General features: G+C 33.5%; 1 long non-coding RNA gene and 1 pseudogene across 1 annotated transcript; one reads left to right on the forward strand and one right to left on the reverse strand.

Moving 5' to 3' along the window:
* Nucleotides 1–8,060: 8,060 nt before the first annotated feature.
* LOC104763392 (uncharacterized) lies at nucleotides 8,061–10,083 on the reverse strand (annotated as a pseudogene).
* Nucleotides 10,084–11,409: 1,326 nt separating this feature from the next.
* Nucleotides 11,410–12,147, forward strand: LOC109130572 (uncharacterized). The gene is made up of 3 exons (XR_015588463.1): nucleotides 11,410–11,581; nucleotides 11,681–11,793; nucleotides 12,123–12,147. It is a non-coding gene; the product is annotated as an uncharacterized LOC109130572 (long non-coding RNA).
* Nucleotides 12,148–13,750: the final 1,603 nt, after the last annotated feature.

The raw sequence follows: 13,750 nt of genomic DNA on the forward strand, positions 1-13,750 counted from the left end.
AAGCGAAAAGTAGAAAAGTATAAGCGAAAAGACAGAAATAATTTTGTATAATCAGTCTTGAAATTTACAAGGACATCAAAATATGTAGAGAATGAAGATAAACTAGCTATTACAAAAAAGGTTGCGTGAAGGAGAGAGAATGAGTCCATCGAGTAGAGAGAATTAGTCCATCCTGCATCGAGTAGAAAGAAACCACATTTATGATTGCGAGTAGATAGCTATATTTTAACATTCCCTCTCAAGGTTGGCGGGGTAATTTCAATCAAGCTACAGTTTACGTGAATGAAGTTACACACCTTTGAATTTCCAGCTTGTGAAGATGTGAACATGCTAATCGACTTATTGTGTAAGTAGGAATTGTGATGTTAAGCTTGAATTTCTAATGGATATGATGATAATCTACTTTAATATGCTTGGTAAGTTCACTAAAGACCAAATTGAAAGCAATGTGTATGTGAATTGCAGCCACGTTGTCACAATTCACAATGATCATTTTACGACAACAAAAAAGTGCATTCATAGCACTATACCATAGCGCAGATTTCACAATTGCTATTAAAGATGGTACCCATGATTTTGTAACTATATCATAGCATTTGATAAACACTAAGACAAATGATAGCAAAATGGGAAGCTAAAATCACTCTGTACCGTCAACACTTAGTGAAATTTTATAAGACCGCGAACACAAAAAACAAAAAAATTTGGTTTCCTCTTTTGCCTCAAACGACAACACTCTCCTTCTTGGCGAATCCCGACACCACTAGTGAGAATCTCGACAACCATCGACATTGATTTCATTCTGGGCTGGGTGTCTCGACTTAGATCTCATCCGGAGCTGGGTTTTTTTTGTCTGTTTTCTCGAGTTCTTGTTTTGGATCTCATTATGTTCTATTTCATAAAAAACATGGTTACCCACTTCGATTGATTTCTCATTCAAGCTGCTCTCATTTCAGTCACCGTAACCCTAATTTAATTCTCTTATTGTGAGGTTTCAAGCTCTCTTGATAACGAAGAGGATCTATAAGCAAGAGAAGCAAGGTAAACATCATCAATGAATCTGTAAGTAATCTCTGTTAGTTTTTTCCTTAATGTTTAGCTTGAAATCTTAAATTTCAAGTTTCCATTCTGCTTATTGCTGGTTTCTCTTATCTGTGATAGATTTTTTGTTAATGTTTAGCTTAGAATCTCATTTCAGTTTTCTAAAATCAAGAATGTTTGTGTTTTGTGGTAAAATTTCATTTTGTTTTCTAAAATCACATTTTAGTTTTATAAATTCATTTCAAATCAACTGTCTTTTGATATGCATGTCTTTCCTTATGTGTTTGAATTGTATTGCTTATGGTTGAATAAAGGTTAGAACATATACAGATGGACAAGGCATGGTCATCTTTGCAGGTATGGAAATAAATTATATATACAGTTTTGTTTAAGTAGGGGAGTAGAGATTTTATGATTTGTTTGTTTCTATTTTCTCTTCATTCAAATGCATTGAAGAGTTGCTGCTTACGAGAGGGGTGCGTAGAAGATTCGAGTAGTGACAGATGCTTTAGGAGACAATGACATGATAATATGTCCTTGTATTGACTGTCAAAATGTAGATCGACATACGAGTAGTGTTGTTGTTGATCACCTAGTAACAAGAGGAATGGATGAGGCTTACAAACTCTGTAAGGATTGGTATCATCATGGAGAAGTGAACTTGGGGACTGATTTTGAGAAAGTAAACCAGTGGAACGAGGAGATGTGTTGGTTATATCAAACTGCTGAGTATTTAGATGAAGAGTTGGTAAAGAAATGTGAAATTGCTGAGGGTGAAGACAAGCTAGACGATGAGTTCCTTGCAAAGTTAGTTGATTCAGAAACACCATTATATCCAAGTTGTGTTTCTCATAGCAAGCTATCAACCACTGAATCATTGTTTATGATTAAGAAACAGAATGGTTAGTCAGAAAAAAGCTTCAATTATCTCCTCGAGACGTTGCCTGCGATGTTACCGGTAGATAATGTACTTCACACGTCATTATATGATGTGAAGAAATTTCTAAAGTTTTTTGATATGGGTTATCAAAAGATTCATGTTTGCATAAATGACTACCGTCTTTTGAGAAAGAAGTGCAATAAGCTTGACAACTGTTCGAAATGCAAGGTTTCAATATGGAAGAGTAACATGCGAACACAGGAAGTAAAGAAGGGTGTTCCACAGAAAGTACTACAATAATTTCCGAGAATCCCACGTCTGAAGAGGATGTATACGTCTGAGGAAATGTCTAAGGACTTAAGGTGACATTTCAGCGAAAAGAGCACTGATGGAAAAATTCGTCACCCTGTAGATTCTGCCACATGGGATCAAATGAATGACCAATATCCGTCATTTGCAGCTGAACAAAGAAACATCCGGCTTGGACTTTCCATTAATGGATTCAATCTATTTAACATGAATAATACAATATATAATATGCCTCCTGACCTATGTATGAAGAAGGAGAACATCATGCTCAATAATTGGAGATTTATTTCCACCATATTCCAATGATGAACAGTTGGAGATTGCATGTGTTGATTGACCTGATGAACAGTTGGAGATTTCATTGATTGAGAATGAGAAATTTTGCCTGAAACGACGTCGTTTTGCATTTGTCCCAAAACTCTCTCTTTCTCAATTCGTGTCTCTTTCTCGCTAAAGAAGAAACCCTAGAATTTGGGGTTTTGCTGATTTCCGGTTAATCGGAAAAGCTTATTGTGTCTGAAGTTAATAGCGATGAACCTCAATGTTGACGTTGAGATGGGAGTCGAAGAGCCAATTCCTAGAAGTTAAATATTAGATTAACCTTTCTATTTTTTTTTTTCATTTTTCATCTGTTCTTGCGTTTTTATGGTAAATGTTGATAGATAGTTTGAGCATTTAGTATTTGTGGCAGAATATTTGCATAGCATGATAGATAATTAGTGGGTCTCTTTATGTAATTTCAGTTTGTGTTGGGGAGTAAAAAAATCCTTGTTCTATTGTCAAATTCTGAAATTCACACAATTTTCTTTTGTTTTTCAGCTCTAATGATGCTACTCTCCAGATCTACCATGGTAGAAAGTTTTTTATTGGAGAAGGTAATGTGATTACATATCAAGGAGGTGAGACTCACACTTTTGAATACAAGCCGAAAGCAGTTTTTTCAAACATGGTGGAGTTTGTTGGGTATCTTTGTTTGGGCATAGGATCTGATACAAACTTCCATATGAGATGTTTACAGAGTTGAAGCTGCTGTATAATGGATCAGAAAATTCCAAAAGAATGTGTCTAAGCTGCGATATTGAATAAATCAGTTGAGCGCTATGTGGAAAAGGATGAGATTTCTGAAGCAGGTAATGATGATAGAGCTCTTGAAGCAGATAATGAGCATATATCTGCTGAAGCAAGCAATGATTGTAATGGTTAAGAAGAAAACAATGATGATAGAGCAGGTTATGTTAGAGGCGATGATGATGATGTCAGAGGTGGTGATGATGAAGATGCTGTTTGTGATTCAGAGCCATCTCCTCAAAATTCAGATGATGGCCAAAAATATATTAGGTAAAAAAAGGCAGTGGTGAGATGAGATTGGGGCAAGTATTTGACAGCATACCTCTATTCAAGGAAGTTGTGGTTGATTATGCTCTTAAGTCATAATCTAATGTGAAATACACAAGATGGGATTCCGAGAAAATCTGAAGTGAGATGCGCTCTTGGTGGTGGTTGCAACTTCTATATCTACTGTTCTTTTCAAAAAGTAAACAACATGTATCCCAAATAATTTCATGTCATAGGATGATGAGTTCATGTTTCCAAATAAGTTTAGCAAAGTAATTATTGAAGGATGAAGGATGAAGTCATTGCTAAATTATTATTGAAGGATGAAGTCATTGCTAAGTTATTATTGAAGGACATTAAGAGAAATCATAATGACAAGTCGAAGGCACTGCAAGATAGGACTGTTACAACTTGGTCAACCATACAAGTTGAACTTGATGAAAAATTTGCTAGACTAATGGACTACCGTCTAGAACTCATTAAGTAAGTTCATCTCCTATTTATAACTTTTCTTCTTGTTACATTTTGATTGTTTACTATTAACTTTGATTCTTGTTTTTGATAGTTCTAATCCCAGATCAATTGTGGAGGTGGGGACAATGAGAACTGATGATGGTATTGAAAAGTTTGACAGATTCTACGTCTGCTTGGCATGACTCCGGAAGACATTTAATGCTTATTGTTGACCAATAATTGGGATAGATGGTTGCTTCTTGAAGAACAATGTCAAAGATCAATTATTGGCAGCTATAGGAAGAGATGGAAATAACTAGTTCTATCTTGTTGCATGGGGTATTGTGCCAATTGAAAATACGGATAGTTGGATTTGATTTATAAAACTTCTAAAAACATACTTGAATCTTGAAGATGGAGAGGGGTTTAGTATCATCTTAGACAAGCAGAAGGTAAGTTAACTTCATCTAATTGTAATGATAATATATAATATGAGTTTAAGATCAAATTCTAATGCTAATATGTAACTTTGTTATGATAGAGTTTGCTTATTGTTGTGGAACAAGAGTTGCCCAAAGTATAACATCGAATGTGTGCTCGCCACATATATGGGAATCTTTGGAGAACGCCTATTTTGGAATCTTTCAAAAAGTTTCAATGATGCAGACTATAACAAAGCCATTGTAGAACTGAACAAGTTTGATCAAGGTGTTTATGAGGTAGTGATGATGATGAATCCTCACAATTGTAGTCGTGTTTTCGTCAACTGCACATCACTGTGTGAAGATTTGTCGAACAACTTCTCAGAGTTGTACAACAGTACTATCAATAAAGCAAGAGAGATGCAATTGGTAGCAATGTTAGAGACCATAAGAAGACAATGCTTGATCCGGAATTATATGAGAAGAAAGAAAACTGAAAAGCATAAGGGAAAATTCACTTTGAAAGTGACCAAAAAAATAAAAAAAGAGCAGAAACACATGAAGTATTGTCAGGTAATCCCATTTGGCAATGGTCATTATGAAGTGGGTGAACATGTTCATCATGGTTTCAAGGCTGATATGAATGCAAAAACATGTGCATGTAGAAGGTGGAATATGACAGAGATTCATTGTCATCATGTTTTGAGAATAATTGGAATGAAGAAAAATCAGAAGCTTGAAGATTTTGTTAACTCTGACTGGTTATTGACATTAAGATGGGTTACTCAATACAATGAGCCACATATGGGAGTTAATGATATGTACTTTTAGAATAAATCTGGTGAAACAAGACCTTCAACCACCACCTATAGAGAAAACTAAAGGTTAAAGAAGCAAAAACGAATCAAAAACGAATCAAAGGCAAGAATGAGTCTCCAAAAAAAAAAAGCAAGGAAATGAAGTATAAGAGGGTGAAACTACTAGTGAAGAAATCATTTGATGGTTTGGATTTCATTTCTGTAGCTCTTGGATACTACCTTACATGTGTGTGTCTCCATTGCTAGACTCTCCATCTCAAGTTCCACATCATGTAAGTATTTATCTAAGCTTCCCACATCTACTTTTATCTTCCCAACAACACTCTCAACCCCTTTCTTTTCTTCCACCATAGATATATCGGTCCATTTAAACAAATGTCCATTATTCTCCTTTGAGTCATAAGGACAACAATGATTCTTCAATGTTTTTGAAGTCTTGATTACAACTGCTTCACCACATCTACATTTTTTAGGTATTCCTATTTCTGGTCCACGACGTGTGAAACTCGATCCTAAGACTCTCTGATACAGCACAAGCTCTATGCCTTGATGACTCGCTCAAAATGAGATATGAACAAACGTTTACTAAGTACGGAAATCCACCTAACTTAGATAAACAAAAACAAATCCTAAGCTTCAAAGTGAGAAAACTCTCTCTTTTATTTTCCAAAAAACCTTCTATATCTTTACAACGAAACACATGAGCTTTTTTATAGCTCTTAAATGGTATAATTAACATTAATTACAATTATGTGTTAAATTAATTACAAATCAATCACCATTATGGAGAAATCAAAATCAATGGTGATGATGATGAATAAATTGTGGATCTTGGATTTTTAGCAAGATATCTGTTTTGGCAATCAATATTTCCTTGTTTCTCTCATTAGAGAGTAGTTCAAGAAGTCCATCAGGAAATCCGTCTTAAAGTAGTTCAGCTACTTGTTCAACACATGTGATGACTGCATCTAAGAAAGAGTCCCTATATATATATATATAAAAGGACAATTCTTGGGTTCAACCTAGGGGTGAACCTTTCTTATTCACCCCCTCTTAGTTAAGGAAACAAATTATTGATTAAGGAAATGAATTCTGTATATTATAGTTTTAAATTATAACATCTAAACTCAAATCACTCTTTTTATAAACCCAAATTAAAATACAATTTTCTAATTGTAAAATCTAAACCCTAACCACTATTTTATAAACCCAATTCGACATATAATTTTGTTTAATTGTAAAATCTAAACCCTAAGCACTCTTTTGTAAACCCAAACCGACATATAATTTTGTTTAATTGTAAAATCTAAACTCTAAACTCTAGCCACTCTTTTGTAATCCCAAACTGACATATAACTTCATTTAATTGTAAAATCTAAACCCTAAACTCTAACCACTCTTTTGTAAACCCAAACCGACATATGATTTCATTTAATTGTAAAATCTAAACTCTAATCTTTATTTTATAAACCTAAACCAACATAATTTTCTTATAAAAAATCTACAGAATTGGTTTCCTTAACTTGTTTTGTCTTTTTTATTTTAGTTTTGATTTATTTTATAAATATGACATAACATGACAGTTTGTTGTGTTTTGATTGGTTAATAATGAGGGGGTGAATGAGAGTGGTTCACCCCTAGGGATGAACATAAGAATTTTTCTATATAAAAATTGAGTTCGAATTAATTGGTTGAAAAAAAAATCACATATAAGGATAAGATTTTCTCACCAAAAGTCAAAATTCACGGATTACATTATTTAAGCATAATGTGACAATTAATTATTAAAGAAAAAAGTGACAAACACACATTATTAAAGCATAATGAGACAGTACAAATTATTAAAGAAGAAAATGACAAACAAAAATTATTGAAGGAGTAAGTGACAAGCACACATTACTAAAGGAGAAAATGACAACACACATATTATTGAAATATGAAGTGACAAAACACATATAAGTACTTGACAATAATTTGTTTCAAAATAAATAGTGGTTCAACTTCTGCAACAGCTCTTTGCCCTTGTCGTCGAGATGCTCATTTTTAGTTAGCTTGAGATACATCTTCATCTTCTTAGCCAGCGTCTGTTCCTTAATCAATTGGTTTGTCTCCTTTTGCAACATGGTTATCCAGTTCTTGCGTCTTTAATTTTTTAATTCCTTCCATTCTTCGTTGACCACTTCCAAGACTGCACCTTTACCTTTTCTTATTAGCCTTTTCCTTAGCAGTATCCCTCCCAATTGGACGAACACTAGATCCTACAGAATTGGAGTCGCTAGCATCACTCTCTTGAGATCCATTCCTTCCAGAGCCAGTATTTACTCATACTTGACTATCATAATGTGGTTGATCACGGATTGCGAGCCACTTTTTTATATATTTGAAATTTCCATTACTTGAATTTGAATAAAATTCATGCGCTTTTGCCAATACATAAAATTCATGCGCTGTTGCATATGTTTAGCGTTATTGTAAGCGCCAACCCATTTTCCAAAGCTTTTGTTAATGTAGTTGCAGTGATTTCTACATGAAACTCCATCACACGGAGTATCAAATGAGTCCTGCTCATTACGGTACTCAGCAATTTTAACCCAATATGAATCACCTTTTTGGTTTCTGCCAATTAATGATGCTATTTGTTCCATATTTAATCCACCCACTTAGTAACACCAAATTTTGCCCAACGATCTATTTGGAGTTTCTCTGACGAACAGGAGTTGAATCATCTTCATTTGGATTGGCTTCATGAACAATGCTCATACCACCAAGAGCCATTTGTGGAACATTTGGAGGTGTGATCCATTATGGATGAGCATTTGGTGGTGTGCCCCATTGTAGATAACCATGACCCCAACAACTAAGTGGATTTTTCCCTTCTAATTATTACCCACAGATGATGGACTACCAGATGATAGACCTCCTAAATGCGGACTCCCAAATGAATGACCTAAGCTTAACTGTTTGGACACATCTTGGTTGTTCCATGAAACACCAGTCATATCTTCTAACAATTGTAGTTACCCAATAAACTTTTGTGTACTTGGGTAGATCTAGCGCAACAAATATTGCTTATGCTTTTTAAAATTCGTCATAATTATCTTGGTCAAAACAATCGGGACAAAGTTGTTGAAAACTTTGTCGTTGAAATTCTCTGAGCAATGGTGTCTTGTATAGTTGTTTCAAATGATTGTCGCATATGATTTCCTTGTGAACCACTTCCAATAGAAACTCAGGAGCTTCGCCCAGATATTTGTAAGCTACTCCCACATCTAGCAGTTGACTGCATATTTAGTCTACTTCATTGTTCGCTTCTAGAAGCACAATACACTTCTTCTTTTTCTTCTTCTTGCGTCTCAGACACTTGTGTTTCTCTTTCGTCATCACTATCAGCTTCTGAGTCATAATGATCATCATCACCATCTCCATGCTCGTTAAGCAATTCTTCTCTTATTTTACGAGTCGGGTGTTGAGATTGTGATTGAACATCATGTAATGCGAGACATCGTTTCATCACATCCCAAAACTCAGTCGGTTTTCGGTTTAAGCTTTTTGTTAATTTGCAGCCCTAAAATTAAAGTGGATTAGGTTTATAACTAAATTTTGATACATAAATTGATATGTACGAAGATAATGTGTACTTACAAACTCTTGGTCCGTCCACCATGATTCAGATGCATATATCATAGATGTATCATAATCAACCGTTATCCCACTTTTTGATTTTTTTTTGAATTCATCAAGCTTGTTTTTGAAGAAATCATAAGTTATATCCATGTTGAACACTCGATTGAACTTTCTAACCATATACTCTCTACTGATCGCAGCAGGATTGTTAAGAGTGTAATTAGATATGGTAATTGCTTCGTCAAATAATTGAATTAATGTTTTTTCTTGAATGTGTGACCATTTGTACTTGTCTTTGTTTTACATATATCGTTTACACAATCTTAATTATTATATAAAATTATATAATATTTTTGAAAAAGGCAAAACATATATTTACCTGAACTATTGTCTATGTTGGAGGAGTTAAAATGTTTTTGGATTATTAGAAGTTCCTCGACTTGAAGGGTTTGTGTTTCGTCAACGATTAGATGAAATAACTATGTTAAATATAATAAAACAATTACGATATATCCAATATAATTTAAAAAATTACTATGAAAATAATAACAGTAGTAAACATTACTATGAGAGCAAATATAAATATATATAATAATTAACAAGAGTACAATTTGCATGAGCAAATTTGTAATTATTTTTGTTAATATTACTAAACTAATTTTTTGAACATTTTTAAACTTAAATTTTACAAATAGAATTAAAATAAAATTCTCAAAATAACTAAGTTGAATTTGTACATAGAACTACTATATTTGAAATTAAATATTTAATAAACACTATTTGTAGTAAATATATGTATCTATTTAAAAATTAATGAAATATATAACCTACTACTACTATAACAAAATTTTAAATTACAAAAAATAAATTAATAAACAGTGAATCATATGTTTAATTGTTATGAGTTTAAACTAAAAATATATATATATTTAATAGATTTAATAAGAGTGTTAATGTAACGTCCCGACCACCACCTTTTAGTGGGACCCATGTCCACTCTCAGTCTATGGGCACACTTTCCTTAATGGGCCTTACGTCCTCTCACTATGTCTGTGAGCCTATCTATATCCGACAGTCAGTTTGCTACTTCGGGAGGCTTTAAAGACTTGTTTATCGTCTCTACAAATCACCACATGATCTTTCCATTTGTTTTGTCCTCACTCGCACACTTCCGACAATCAGTTCCCGCAATGTCACCCATTCTGAGACTACTCCAACTCAAGCACGATTAACTCTAGAGTTCTCTTAGGATCCTTTACCGAAATGATAAGTGAATATTGGTGACATAGGTGGCCAAATCAATTCTTTTAAACCTCTCCGCAAACCGGAGTATCACAGTTAATAGATTATCTATAAGCTTATTCTAATTAAGATATTAATACAAAAAAAATTAATTAAACTATTATTATTTGAACAAAAGATTATTTGAACAAGACAGATAATAATAAAGAGAAATAAAAAACATTAACCTCACCTTAAAAAATGCTAGAAGCCTAGAAAGAAATGAGACAAATTTTTTTTTGGTTCAATGTGGGTTTTTTTGGAGAAAGAGTAAAAATAGAGTTGTTGTGATTCTTGAGATACGCTCCATAGCTACATCTGTATATATATAGAGCTTACTTTTTTCTTATGTTATTGATTAAACTTGGAAGGATACATTATGAAATACATCTGAAGCCAGCGGAAAACAGAAATATCTCTGGATTTTAAAGCCCATAAAAGGGAGCCTAAACCGACTGACAGAAACAACTTGAAATACTTAATAGAGAAGTTGAAAGCCTAAAACAAAATAGAACGAACCCAACAACTAAGAACAGAGGCAAACTAACAATAATATCGAAGAAAAATACGAGGTCTAAACAAACAAATCGATCTCATCTTCTGAAGTTTCAGCGAATGAGTTGTACCAATGTTTCCCACGGCCAAAACATCAACAACTGCCTCCTCCTATCTCAATGAGAGATGATCTCTCCAAACCAAGAACCAGACTTCATAACCTGACAAGCAAATGTCCAATTCAGAACCTCAATACACTTTCAGATGCAGCGATTGAAGCGTCAATGAGCACCTAGATAGAAACCATAATAAAGTAATTTGACATCCTCCATGTTCGTACACGTAGAGACAATGAGCAAAACAAAACCACTTCGATGAGCTTCAAATTAAGGAACCGAAACGGCACTCATCTACAGAGCTTACCATCACCAGCAACTTCCACCTAAAAGCAAATGGATATGAAGCAGAGAGCCAAGCATAAACTTCACAATAAAAAAACCTCTTCTTAGAAAAGAGACGAACTAAAAGGGAACCTATTAAGTAACACGAGGTAGAAGAATGAGCGAGAAAAAACATGGTCCGACTGTGTTGATGATCCTAGCCATGGCTCTCTCTACCAATCTGAGCAGATCCGACGATGATGTTAGCCCCGTCGATGGTCGATCGCTTGTGGTGGATTTCTTCTTCTTCGATCCACCAGAATATGTTCATCAGATCCGACGATGATGGGTTTCTTCTTCTACTACTTTTCGTTCCCAGGTAACATAATTTTATTCTTTATGTCTCTTAATTTTGGGGAGTAAGGAAGATTTGTAGGCTGTGAATTTTAGATTGTATTGATGTGTTTGAATCTAGAAATTGGAGGAGATCCGAAGGAGAAAAAGATGAGTGCTCCGGTGAAAGAGGAGAGTTATTTTTGTGTGGTAAAAAGCTGTGTAACATTTGTAATTTTAGAGATGATAAGGTAATATGTAGAGAACATAATTTGTATTTGATTTTGTGTGTCACATTTTGTTTTCAAGGAACTGAGTGTATTTTAACCGAGTTGTATCGGCTAAGATGACATCACATTAGACCAGTGGCCGAGTTTCAAGTCCTACATCTTAGGAGACGCAACACAGAATGTGTTCCTTATGTAATTTTTCTTCTCGCAGTGGTTCCATCTCTAGGTTTATTATGATTATCAAATTAGTATTAGTTGGTGAAGTTACTTTCGTGTTGTGGACAAGTCAGGCCTTTAGATAGATTTCGCCAGAGTTTTGTATTAGACGTTATGTTGATGCAGTTAGTATCTTATAATGTATATTATGCTCCTAAATATTTTTGTAATCATGAACTGGCTAGGAGAAGTTGTTTTCTCCAGTAATTAAGTATTGCATATGAACTTGCAAACCGATTATGTTACATGTCTAAAGCAAGCTACGGCTGCGAGTCTCTCAGATTCTACATTCTGTTTCGTATCAGAACCTCTCTTTGAACCTGTAAAGAGTCTCAATTGATCTGACGGTGTGAGCTTGCAACTGATGTCAACTTAAATTATATCTTCTACTTGGTTGAGTTTTATATACATATGATATTTGTTTATAGTTTGAATTCAAGTTTGGATCGCTTAGCAAAGGAACCGATTATGCTTCATACAAACTTTGTATCTTATTTCTATGTCCTGCTTTCAATGTAAACATTCTCCATACATTGATCACTTAGCTTATCCCATTAATCATTGTAAGCAATTAAAAAATAAAGAGGTGCAAGATAACTTTCATTTTGTAAGCTAAGAAATAGAGTTTTATTGTAGAATTAAAAATGCAATTTTAATTTCATTACTTTCAAATATATATCTAATTTTGGTTTAATGAAAACCGAAAATTTTGGATTAACTATATTAACATCCAAAATATTCAGTATTATTTTAGTAAGAGAAGAATATAATTTTCAAGTCAAAGAAACAAAAATTTATTTTTTAACATAAAAAAAAAATTAAAATATATGTAAACTAAATTTATGAAATAAAAAACTCAAGTATCATATGAAAATAAAAATAATACTAAAATACTAAATAATCATTGAATTATCAAAAATTTATGAAATTTGATATCAAAGAACATATATATTACATCATGAAATCAGAAAAAAAAAATAAAAAAAAAAATAAATCAATCTCGCGGCGTAGCGCGGGTTTAACCTAGTGATTATTAATGGTTTCATGGCCTAAGGATTCGACTTTTATATTGGTGGTATAATGAAACATATCTTTTTGTGTGTTGAGATGAATGAATGAATGATGGTAGAGATGATGAATGAATGAACAGGTGGATGCAAGGTGTTTCAATTACCCTTATGTTTTTGTAGCATAAAGGATGTCAATCCATAATGGGTGTGATGCAAGCAATCAGGATATGAATACTTATCTAAGTCAAACCAAATATGATGAATGTGTTTATCTAACAACCTAATGATGATAATAGTATGCAGAATGTAAAGCTACTAAGACAAGAAACTAAATGCAAGATAAACAGTGAAACAAACAGTAATGATGATAAACAAGAACATAATCTAGACTAATGCAAGACAAGTAATGAAACAGGATTAAACATGAACTTAATGAATGCAACAGGAATGGAACAGGAAATGAAACAAGTAAATGCAGAACATAAACAAGAACACTGGATAGTGCTCAATCAACAATGAGTTATCTCTAGACAATGATCTTCTAATACATGTTAATCCATTCTCATGACAATAGCAATCAAGCTTAAATACTTCTTAGACCTAGTTCTCACTAGCTATTACATATAAAAGCATGCATTAAACTACCAGATCATCAATGTCAAAAACCATTTAAAACATCTAATCTCTTAGCATGCTTCATGATAATTTCTATTATTAGCCTTATCTAGCAACTTAGACATTGGTGTGATGCTAAGAAGCTTAAGATCTATTCTTACCTTCTCATTATAAGAACAACATAGAGCATATCTAATCTAGAAGAGATGTATAACAATAAAGCTTGATCAATCTAAAAACCCATAACCTTTACCCAGCCTAATCCTTAAGATCCTAAGCCACTACTCACAAGCACTAAACATGATGAA

Source organism: Camelina sativa, chromosome 18 (genome assembly GCF_030686135.1).
Source record: "Camelina sativa cultivar CO46 ecotype springtype chromosome 18, ASM3068613v1".
Classification (NCBI taxonomy): domain Eukaryota; kingdom Viridiplantae; phylum Streptophyta; class Magnoliopsida; order Brassicales; family Brassicaceae; genus Camelina; species Camelina sativa.